This window comes from Leptinotarsa decemlineata, unplaced genomic scaffold, assembly GCF_025532065.1.
Source record: "Leptinotarsa decemlineata unplaced genomic scaffold, Ldec_3_MD MMD2_P_RNA_scaffold_3, whole genome shotgun sequence".
NCBI lineage: Eukaryota > Metazoa > Arthropoda > Insecta > Coleoptera > Chrysomelidae > Leptinotarsa > Leptinotarsa decemlineata.
The window spans coordinates 198,916-210,538 of record NW_027412530.1 but is presented as its reverse complement, the minus strand read 5'-3'; the positions used below and the strand labels follow the sequence as shown (position 1 = coordinate 210,538).

At 35.3% G+C, this 11,623-nt stretch overlaps 1 long non-coding RNA gene across 2 annotated transcripts; it reads left to right on the top strand.

Annotated features, from left to right (window-relative positions):
- On the top strand, positions 1-2,486 carry LOC141487506 (uncharacterized). Of its 2 annotated transcripts, none has more exons than XR_012468416.1 (3): positions 1-525; positions 1,250-1,415; positions 1,728-2,486. It is a non-coding gene; the product is annotated as an uncharacterized lncRNA (long non-coding RNA). The 2 variants fall into 2 exon arrangements; XR_012468415.1 differs by lacking the exon at positions 1-525 and adding an exon at positions 809-1,154.
- The last annotated feature ends 9,137 nt before the right edge of the window (positions 2,487-11,623 follow it).

Genomic DNA, 11,623 nt, shown 5'->3' with positions numbered 1-11,623 from the left:
GCAGGCGCAATTCCAAAGAATACACCATTCAAATGTGAATTGAAAAAGATATTTCAAGATCTTCGTCATTTAAAAAAAAACTGTTGAATTTGTTCTAGAATACGCAACAAGATTAGAGTTGTACAACAATTATGAAATTTAATAAAGAAAATGAATATTTTTATTGAGTAAATGTTGTTTCATTTCAAGTTGGTAAAAATATATAATATAGGTGTGCAGAATTATCGCTATCACTTATCGATAAAGCCAGGCACGTGGCTCAAAGTGACGAAACAAAGTCTCTTTGTTTGATTGCATAATATGTCATCACCTATTTTCCTATTCGTATCCAAGGTGACATTGATCACTGTCAATGCCGAATCTGCACCCAGAGATATGCAGTTCTCAAAGCGACGGAACAAAGGCTCTTTGTTTGATTTTGAAATATGTCATCACTTATTTTCCTATAAATACCTCCTGCGAGGTGAAGTGATGAGTTAGTTGTATCAGTGATACTAGTGACAAGTGTAACGATTTTATCTGAAAGTAAGTGTTTTTCATGTTCACTTTATGAATTTTTATTGCAAGATTTTTTAAACGTCTTTGACTGTTTCACAAAAAAAAATTATTAAAATTTAATGTAATTCAAAGGTGGTGAGAGTTGTTGTTGAATTATCATCAATTTGCCAAAATTTTTCTCAGATTAATATACTTGAGTGTTTTTCTAAACATACTTTTTGACGGTTAACGTTTTTTTCAATTATTTTGTAATACAAAACGGTTCAGCGGTATTTACGTATTCCTTAAGCCAACCTGGGCAACTATTTTTATCCTACATACATCAGAAGATAAGGAATAACAAATACTGATATTTCTCAATCTTTAATAATGAATAAAAGATAAGAACCGGTAATTGCTGACATTCATTTTTCTCGAATACTATCTCTTACAGTAATTATTGTACCGCACAATTTGTTTTGATGTTAGATGGCAGCCTCATAACCGGGAAACGTGATTATGAATTTTACTCGAGAATCATCCAAGCTGAATAAGAGTTTTTCTCGTATTTTATCTATTTGCCTTTGACAATGCCATATCTTGTCTATATACACATTTATTATGTAGTAAACAGAAGCTCATTTTGTGAGCAGCTTTCTAGTTGAATAAAACGCATAGTGAGTTACGAATAACTTTCATTCATGTTGTCGTTTATTGAGAGAGTGTTCGTATAATTTGAAACATTGTTTTTTTTATTTTTGGTTTCTCGCAGGTGGATTTCCTAAAATTCAAATTAAGTCGTGAAGAGGGAACCAATTAACAACAACAACAATTTGTTACCACACCGAGTGACGGAGGAGTATCACCCCCATTTAGAAGAATTTTTATCAGGAAAATACGCTGTCGTGTTGTTTCATTTGAAATTGTACGAAATTAAGGTTAGTACTGCTTTTTTCTTTGTTCAATATATGTATAGAGTTTGTGGTTGTATACTATATTTTTTGTTCGATTCAAAAAGTTTTTCATTCATAGATATGATCCGCATAAAGAAGTGTTTTCAATATTTTTTATGTGTTTAGTACTTGCAGAATATGTGTTTTAAATTCGTTGTTTTGAATGACAGTTGATTTTTTCAATTATAACTGTAGCTCGTTCATTTTTCACAATCACTCCATGAAACACATTACCCCCACTCTTGAATTTTATTTTTCTCTGGTGTATATTTGCATTGAAAATCAAATTTATTTCAGAACACTACATCAACGTGTGCAGTATAACTTCAGAGTCATCTCAACAACCACATCCAAATCCAACTTAGCAAAATTTCCAGAACCATCTCAACAGTGTCCACAGAACGAAATTCAATTATCTGCAGCTTCCAAAACCGACTCATAACACCTAGAATTTCATTTGTGAACAAAATATCGGTGAGTCATGTCAATAAATAAAATCCAAATGGTCGATTTTCCAAAAATCAAGTCGGTAATTGATAAATACATTTTACACATCAGAGATGATTATTCGGATCATATTGTCAAACAAGCTATACAATTTATTAATAAACATATAAGGAAATGCATTTTAGCTATGAAAAAAATTAAATTTTCGGTTGGGGAAAAAAAGAAAATAATTACACAAGTTGGGGAATTGAAACGCTTCAAAGTGATTATAAAAATGATGAATAATAAACATACAGGCTCGGGTTTGAAGCGACGAAGCTCCAGGGTAAAGTGGCAAAATGTTAACAATGTTTTCAATAGTAGAGTAACAACGGGGGTAATCATCAATTTAACTCATAAAGATCCTAAAAAGTTTCTAGACGATGCTTTTCCATTATTCAAACGTGAGATTTCCAAAATTTTGAAACAAATGTCATGCCTCAAAGTTAATTTTACTTTATCAGGGGATTTTATTAAAAAATCAAATGATGGGGAAATTGTTGATCGCAAATATTTCAGTACGCCAAATAAAGTTATCGATTCAAGTACGGACTTGGCTTCTTGGTACAATGAGAAACGCTGTGGATGTTATATTGAATAAATTAGGCGAATTTGAAGAACAACAGTCGGGGTGGGCTTTGAGTAAAATTCTTTTGTTGGAGGTAGCAGTTAATGAATATGTGATTGGTAATGGTTCTTCTTTCATTCCACTGCCGCAAGAAATCGCAAGGAAGAAGGCATGCATTAATGTACAAAACAATGACGAAATGTGCTTCTTTTGGAGTATTATTAGCGCCTTGTATCCTGTAGCAAAAGATCCACAAAGGGTGTCAAAATATCCACACTATTCTACAGTTTTGAATACTACAGGGCTAAATACTCCAATGGATTTACATCAAATTTCCAAATTTGAAAAACTTAATAATATTTCTATTAATGTTTACACTTTGGAATTGAATCAAGCAAAGGAAAAATCATTCTTTGTAGTAGTACCTGCCAGACTCACGACAACAAAACGAGACAGACATGTTAATTTGTTATTGATTCAAGACAAATATTTTCCAAAATTGAACGATTATGAGGCTCCACCCATTAATGACGATGACGAGACTGAAATTAAATTCCATTATTGTTGGATCAAAGACATGTCTAGACTATTTTCAAAACAAATGAGTAATCATAGAGGTCAAAAGTTTTTTTGTGATAGATGCCTGAATTATTTTTCAAGTCAGCAAAAATTAAATGATCATACTGTTTTGTGCGAAAAAGTGAATGATTGTAAAATTTCCTTTCCTACATACGATTATGTGGAATTTCGAAATTATGTTTATAAACAAAAATGCCCATTTATAATTTTTGCTGATTTCGAGTCACTGTTGGAAAAATGTAACGAAAGCATATCTAACAAAACTACAAAATACCAAAAACATATACCTTTCAGTGCAGGCTACTACTTCAAGTGTTCCTATGACGACAGTCTCTCTCATTTCAAAAGCTATCGAGGTGAAGACTGTATGAAATGGTTTGCCAATGAGTTGTCTGATATTGCAAAATTTGTTGAATCTAAAATTAAGAATATTGAGCCGATGACAGTGCCTTTAAATAATATCGGTGCTGCAACGACTTGTCATATTTGCGAAAAACCGTTCGCCCCCAAAGATGTTATTGTGTACGATCACAATCATTATACGGGGGCGTTCCGCGGTTTTGCCCACCAAGCCCCCTGTAATGTCAACTTTCGAAAATTATTCGTGGTACCCATTACTTTTCATAATCTTTCAGGATACGACAGTCACTTCATTATCAGAGATATCGCAAAAAAAGGCTGTGTGAGCATACTTCCCTCAAATAAAGAAAAATACATTTCCTTTACACAGAAGGATGCTGAAACTAAAATTAAATTTCGATTTATAGATTCTTTTCGATTCATGGGAACATCGTTGGATGAATTAGTATCCACATTGGATCAAAATGATTTGGAAATTTTAAAAAAAGAATTTAGTCATTTAGATGAGGAGAAATTCGCTCTTCTCACCAGGAAGGGAGTATTTCCGTATGATTATATAGATAGCATGGAAAAATTGAACATCACCGAGTTACCATCACGAGAAGAATTCTATAATAAATTAAATGATGAACACATAACAGAAGAGAAATATGTTCACGCACAAAATGTTTGGGAATCATTCGAAATTACAAATTTGGGATCGTATGCGGACCTATATTTGAAAACAGATATTTTATTACTGGCAGACGTTTTTGAAAATTTTCGTCAAAAAAGCATGGCAACTTATGGGTTGGACCCCGCATGGTATTATACTATGCCTGGGTACACGTGGGATGCCATGTTGAAGTATACAAAGTGTAAATTACAAATTTTAAAAGACATTGACATGATTATGTTTGTAGAAAAGGGGATAAGGGGCGGAATATCGGTTTGTTCAAATAGATATTCTGAAGCAAATAATAAATATATGGAAGCATACAATCCCGAAAAACCTTCAAAATATCTTTTATATTTAGACGTCAATAATTTATATGGGTGGGCAATGTCAGAATTTTTACCTTACGACGGTTTTCAGTGGGTGGAAAATTTTGACAAAGATATAACTGAAATTCCTGACAATGCTTCAGAAGGCTACATATTGGAAGTTGATTTGGAATACCCTGAGAGATTACATGATTCACATAAAGATTTTCCGTTTTGTCCAGAGCATCAAGCACCACCAAATTCCAAACAAAAAAAATTAATGGGTACCCTGTATCATAAAGACAAATATATTTTGCATTATCGCAACTTGAAACAAGCATTGAAAAACGGTTTGATTCTAACCAAAATTCATCGGGTTGTGAAATTCAAACAATCTGCATGGCTGCGTCCCTACATCGAGTTGAATACTCGTCTAAGGGCTGCAGCCACCAGTTCTTTTGGCAAAAATCTATATAAACTAATGGTAAATGCTATTTTTGGGAAAACGATGGAAAACATTCGATTACACAGGGTGGTCAAACTTGTGAATTCCTGGAACGGTCGTTATGGCGCCAAAAATTTAATTGCGAGCCCTCGATTTCAGAGTCGAACCGTTTTCGATACAGACTTGGTGGCTATTGAATTGAAAAAGACTGAACTTGTTTTCAATAAACCTCTGTACATCGGAATGGCAATTTTAGATATTTCAAAAACATGCATGTTTGATTTCCATTACGATTTCATGGTGCCCACTCTAGGTATAGAAAATTGCAAGTTAATGTATACAGATACAGATAGCTTCATCTACGAAATAACGTGTGAAGATGTCTATTCAGAACTCATCAAAAATAACCTATCAAAATTTGATACTTCCGATTATTCGCCCGATAATAAATTTCAAATTCCACTTGTGAATAAAAAAATTCCTGGGTTAATGAAAGATGAAGCAAATGGTAAAATCATCACGCACTTTGCAGGGTTACGTTCCAAAATGTACACCTACAAAGTGCAGGGTGGAAAAGTTATCAAAAAATCAAAGGGAATTCGATATAATGTAGTCAGAAATAAAATTGATTTCAAAGATTATATGGATTGTCTCAGAAATTTTAAAGAAAAAATATGTGAGCAGTTCACTATTCGATCATACGCTCACAGCGTTTTCAGTATCAAGCAGGTGAAAATAGGCTTGAGTCCACACGACGATAAACGAAAATTAATCCCCAAATCATCTGACACTTTACCTTGGGGCACTATAGCTTGAAATGAGGTTATCATTTGGATTTTATTTCTATTGATGTGATTGATTGATATATTTTGTCCTTGTTTGAATATGACGAATAGGTGTGTGTTACTCTGAGAATTTTCAACAGCGGTAGGAGACCACCAACTTTTCAAGAATTGACTGCAAACAGAAATATGTTTGAGTATTTCAGTTTTTGCATACTATTTATTATTGTACATGTACACGTTGATATAATTTGAATGAAATATATTGAAATTTTGCATACTATTTATTATTGTACATGTACACGTTGATATAATTTGAATGAAATATATTGAAATTTTGTATACTTATTTATTGTTGTACACACACGTTGATAAAATTTGAATAAAATATATATTGAAATTTTGGTGTTTTTTTTTCCATCAAATAACTTTTTAAAGCTGTTGTTTTCACCTTATACATTAAATGAAACAAATGTTACAACGTTTTCTCATTTATTACATAAATCATACACTATTTTTTTGTTTATAATAAAATAAATATTCACGTAAAGCATTAGCATACAGACTATCTAGAGCTGAGGCTTGACAAAAACCTTCTATGATTTCTTCCAAAGTTAAATTAGTTTTATTCTCACGTAACCATGATTTTATTATATTGAAAACACCTCGATAATAATCACAAAAGTTCAAAGCATCCAGCATAGCGATACGGTCAGAGAGCACACCAAGGTGAGTATTCAGGATATCGTTTACATCTCGTTGAAACAGCTCCATGTTCGTGGTGTCCTTGAAATGGAAACTTGTTTGGTATTACTTTCGATGTACTGTGTGACGTAAATGTAATCCCCGCAACGTGTTGTAATTGGATCATATTCGTCTAGATATCCATCGATTTGTGATTCGAAGAAATTTTCCTTTATTTGTTGCAGGATGTCAATGAGGGTCGCCCATTCATAACTTGTTAAATTGATGGAACGAATGGAGAACTGCTGCTTCAAAATTATGCATGGGCTGAAGTCTCTGCATGGACTTAGGCCACATCGAATTTCATAAGATGACATGGGGAATGCCATCAACAGCAATTGATGTTCGTTTCGAGCAGCCATTTCGTATTGCTCCAACGCTCTGTCTATTGCATTTAGAGTTCCATTATAATCTTCACCATCACTGTCGAATATTACTTCAACTTCACTACCGTAACCACTATCGAGAGACATTTTCAAACTGAATGTCCATCTGTGTTTGCTTGCGCTCTTATAGCTTCAGATCACGTGGTCCGTTTCAGATATTGTGCGTTTGTTAAACACACAAATATTTCTTCACAAAAGGCCCTCCCAATACATTGTCAGTGTGCTTGTTTTCCATAAGATTCTATACAAAATCGACATTTTCGATCCAACTGTTGTGTTTGTTATCCAAACCCAGCCATTTTACGTACATTTTTTTATCTTTCTTCCTCAAGACTTTTTCAACGAGATATATATCAGGATTTGCAGTTTTTTGTAATTCTTCTCCATAAAAAGCACCCCTAATAGGTGCACCCTGCATATCTTCTAGCATGAAGGTGGCGGGGTTGGTAATATTGACTTTGACAATTTTGAATAATTCCGTAGTCCAATTGGGCGTATAGCCTTTTTCAAAAACGTGTTTCGCCTTACTGATTCGTACAACATCACCGACTTTGAATTTTCTCGGTCCAGCTATTTTCACATGGGTGTATGTTGATTTGAGAATTTGTTTTTCGTTAGTTTTGGTAATTTTCGAAGGTTGTATGCCCGTCTTCGAGTGTCGCGTATCATTGTAGGATTTTGTGATTTCAGGCAAGACATTCAACCATTTGTAGGTGCCATTCAGACTAAAATATTTGAAAAGTCTTTCTTTTAACGTTCTAATGATACGTTCAGCCATAGAAGCCTTCGTGATACTGTACGTATTGTAGTGATTTATTCCATGTTTTTTTCATCAAAGTTTGAAACTTATTGTTGTAAAATTCTTTACCTTGATCGGTTTGTAAATTTTTTGGACAACGTTTCGTATGTGTCAAGATATCTGCAAACGTTTTCGTAATTTCCTCCCCCGTTTTTGATTTCAGTGGTCGAGTCCACACAAATTTCGAAAAACAATCTATGACGACTAGAATCAGTTTGAAATTTCGATTTTGGTGAGCGAACGATCTCATCTCAGCCAAGTCCATCTGCCATAAGTCATCTATTCCTTTGATAACTGTACGGCGTCGAGGATAATTTTTTCTAATTGGTTTATGTAGTTCGTTGACAAGTTGAATCTTGTCTTTGGAAGTCATGACGACTGATGGAGAAGATGTGTGAACCCCGCTCTTTTATTATGGTTTTGCTTGAACTTTATTTTGTATCTTTTTGATTTCCTTGATAGTAGAATTTATTTCGGTAATTTGTTTGGAGATGTCACCTTGAAATTTGGTTAGTTTTTCATTTACTTGGATCATTTGTTTTTCGTGTTTCTTAGCTAGTTGATATATAAATGAAGCAAGTTCATTATCGGTTCCATCCACATACTTTTTATTAGCAACATCGTAATCAGTGGTGGGGCTCTTCACATGACACAATTTCACATCACCACAATGAATATTACCATCTGAGGTATAATGCAACAAACATCCTCCAGAGGGCGTTGGCAATTTTCGCTTTCTGTTGCTGTCGCTACGTCCAAACTTATCGATAACCATTTTGAAAATGATAATGTATTGGGGAACGTAGTGTATCTTATAGAATTATTTTTGCCTCTTTGAGTTCATTCAAAATGGCAATGATTTCATTGTTGTGCGAAGTATTTCCTGCATCTCGAGAGGCTAGCAATAATTTGAGACGTTCGCATAGCTCGTTGGGATCGTCCCAATAAATGTATTCAATGGGTTTCGTATTGAATGTCATTGCAAGAGGTGACGTTTTGGGTAGACATGATGTCATCGCAGTAGTAGTAGTGAGAGGTGTTTTAGGTTGAAAAAACCCAGTACCAGTTTTACGACGATTTCCTGCTGTAGGAAACAACGGTTTGATTATGTTGGTGTACTTGTATCTCTGTGTGCCTTTTAGATGCCCAGCCGAATTCTTGTGAGCGCTCGATAAATTCAAAATCTTTTTGTATACATTCAAATCCTCAGTGTTATAATTTTCAGGCATGTCGAGAAATAACAGTTCATATATACCGGGTGTTCCTTTCCAGTGATACCCAGCCAATTTTATGTTTCCGCTACGCTTGTCAAAATCGATTTCCTTTTGCCTAGGAACCATTTTGAAGATACCCCATCATATATGGGACCGTATACTTTGTCGATTTCCTTGTCATTTCCCCAATGTTTTTTAATGTACGGTTGAGACATTATCGGATATTGATCGATATATTCTTCTAAAACTTGTTCATTTATGCCTGACGCAACGTTGTCGTCTTGTTCGTCTTCTGCATACCCACTAAAGACGTTTTCATCATCATCATCGTCATCCTCATCTGTACCTGCAACATGTACGAGGGATTGGAATGGAGTCGTTTCAGGCTCTTCCACTGTCTCTTGTTTGACTTCGGTTTTTGCCTCAGTTTTCAATGGGGTACTAGCTGACTGTGTTGCTGTTTTATTAGCTATTTTCCTCAATGGAATAGACAGAGGTTTGAAAAATCTTTGCAATGACTCATCTTCTTCGGATTTGCCCAATTTCAGAGCCAAATATTTTTTTCGAATGATGCGTGCAATTTCGTTGATCTTATTCTTTCGAATAACATCAACTTCTTTGCTCAACGGTTTCATGATGGTGAATGATACTACATCACGCACTGTGTATACTTATATATTTGTCGAATCCTTGACGATAACGTCCACCATTCTTATCGAAATCTTTCATTATTACAACGGTTCCATATCGATGTTGCCAACATTCGGCACACATTCTCTTGAATTCATCGAAAGACATGTCGGGAGAGACGTGTTCATCGAATACATGTTTCAAATTCATTTCATCCTGTTTGAAAAGTACAATCATATTGCTATTGTCTCGTATCAATTGTTTGGGGATTTTTGAATATGTCTGACAAAGATAGGCGGCGTCAATGTTCTTATGCCTACATACAGAATAATATTCGCGAATTTTCTGTTGGCCATCACATGCGACATCGTCGAAAATGAATATGGAATTTGATTTGGCTTCGTGAGGGCTTATGATATCCTCATTTTCCCTGAACGGATAATATCCCAACCCCTTGACTTTACTGAAAATTTCTTGAATCACTTGATATTTAGGTTGATACAATGATTTTGAATATACGTAGATATTTTCAAATTTGGCGCCATTCTGGTGGAATAGCAATGTTAAGATAGCGTTTGTCTTTCCACAACCACTCGGCCCACAAATTATTGCACGAAACGAATTGGGTAATAATATACCATGCTTCCCAACTACACTACTATTGTTGGCTTCATTCAAAAAGTCTAAATTTTCAATAGGTAATGTCTTGTCTTGTTGAACGACTTTCATGATGTGATGCTGGATAATGAGTGCGCTACGCTTATAAATAAAAACATCACAGTCATCACCCAATCATTCTCAATGTTGACTTACTCCGGTGCAGGTGTCGTCAATTCGATTATCAATAAGCTCCCGTTCGAATTACATCTACCTGGTTATCAGTTTTGCGGACCAGGCACCAAATTGAAAAAGAGATTGGAACGCGGTGACACCGGTGTAAATCCTTTGGACGAATATTGTAAAGATCACGATATCGCGTACTCTCAAAGCGACTCATTAGAAGACCGTCATAAAGCAGATCAAGTGTTGGAAAATAGAGCTTGGGAACGCGTTAAATCGAAAGACGCTAGATTTGGTGAAAAAGCTGCAGCTTGGCTCGTTACTACAACAATGAAAGCGAAACGTAAGTTCGGCATGGGGTTGTCCTTTCGACGTAATATGCTTCAAAAAATTACTAAAAATTGGAAGCCACATCCTACCAATATTAAGAAATCTAGTGCTTCGGCTTTGCGAGCTGCTAAAATGGCATTGAGTCAAGCTGGAGGACGTAAAAACATACGGATACCTAGGATAATACCATTTGAAGCAAAATCTGGAGGAATTCTTCCCCTCATCCCTATATTCGCTGCCCTTTCAGCTTTGGGTTCGTTGGCAGGTGGAGCAGGCGCTATCGCAAAAACCGTAATAGATGCTAAAAATGCCAAAAAGAAACTTGAAGAAGATCAACGTCACAATAAAGCTATGGAACATTTAGGTTCCGGTTTGTACCTACGCAAAACACCTCGAGGATTTGGTCTGTTCCTAAAGAAACAACAGCAACGCAAAGGGCGAGGTCTTTACTTGAAAAAGCAAAAAAACTCCTACTGAAGCTACCCCATAGAGCATTATACGATTCGGAAATTCAAAAATGTGCCCGTCAAATGAGAATTCCACATTTTCGTGGAGTCTTTATGCGCGACACGTTGCCAACTCGTGGTCCTCGACTGCGAGAATGTGCTGTATTGAACTTGGATTCTCGATTGAATAAAGGCACTCATTGGGTAGCTTACATTAAAAACGGCAATGCTGTACAATACTTTGATAGTTTCGGTAATCTCAAACCTCCAATGGAATTGGTCAGATATTTTGGAGGGGGTATAACGATTACATATAACAATGATCAGTATCAAAATTTTGACCAGAGTAATTGCGGACATCTGTGCCTACAGTTTTCTGCTCCATAATGTCTGCAAAAATGGTTGGAGATAAATCTTTGCGAGATTTAACCGATGCTGAATTGAAAACTTTATCGATCGACTATTTGATTGAGAATGCTCAACCTTGGGAATTATTGGATGTTTGGCATAGATTACCAAAGGACTACCAACATCGATTCGCTTTGCAGATTCGTTTACCATGTTTCATCCATTACCGACATGAGGTACCACCACCTACATCAGCTGCGTCATCGCTACAAAAAGCAATGTATTATGGTCCTGTGAGTTCGCAAATAGAATGTTATTATTGTAGAAATAAAT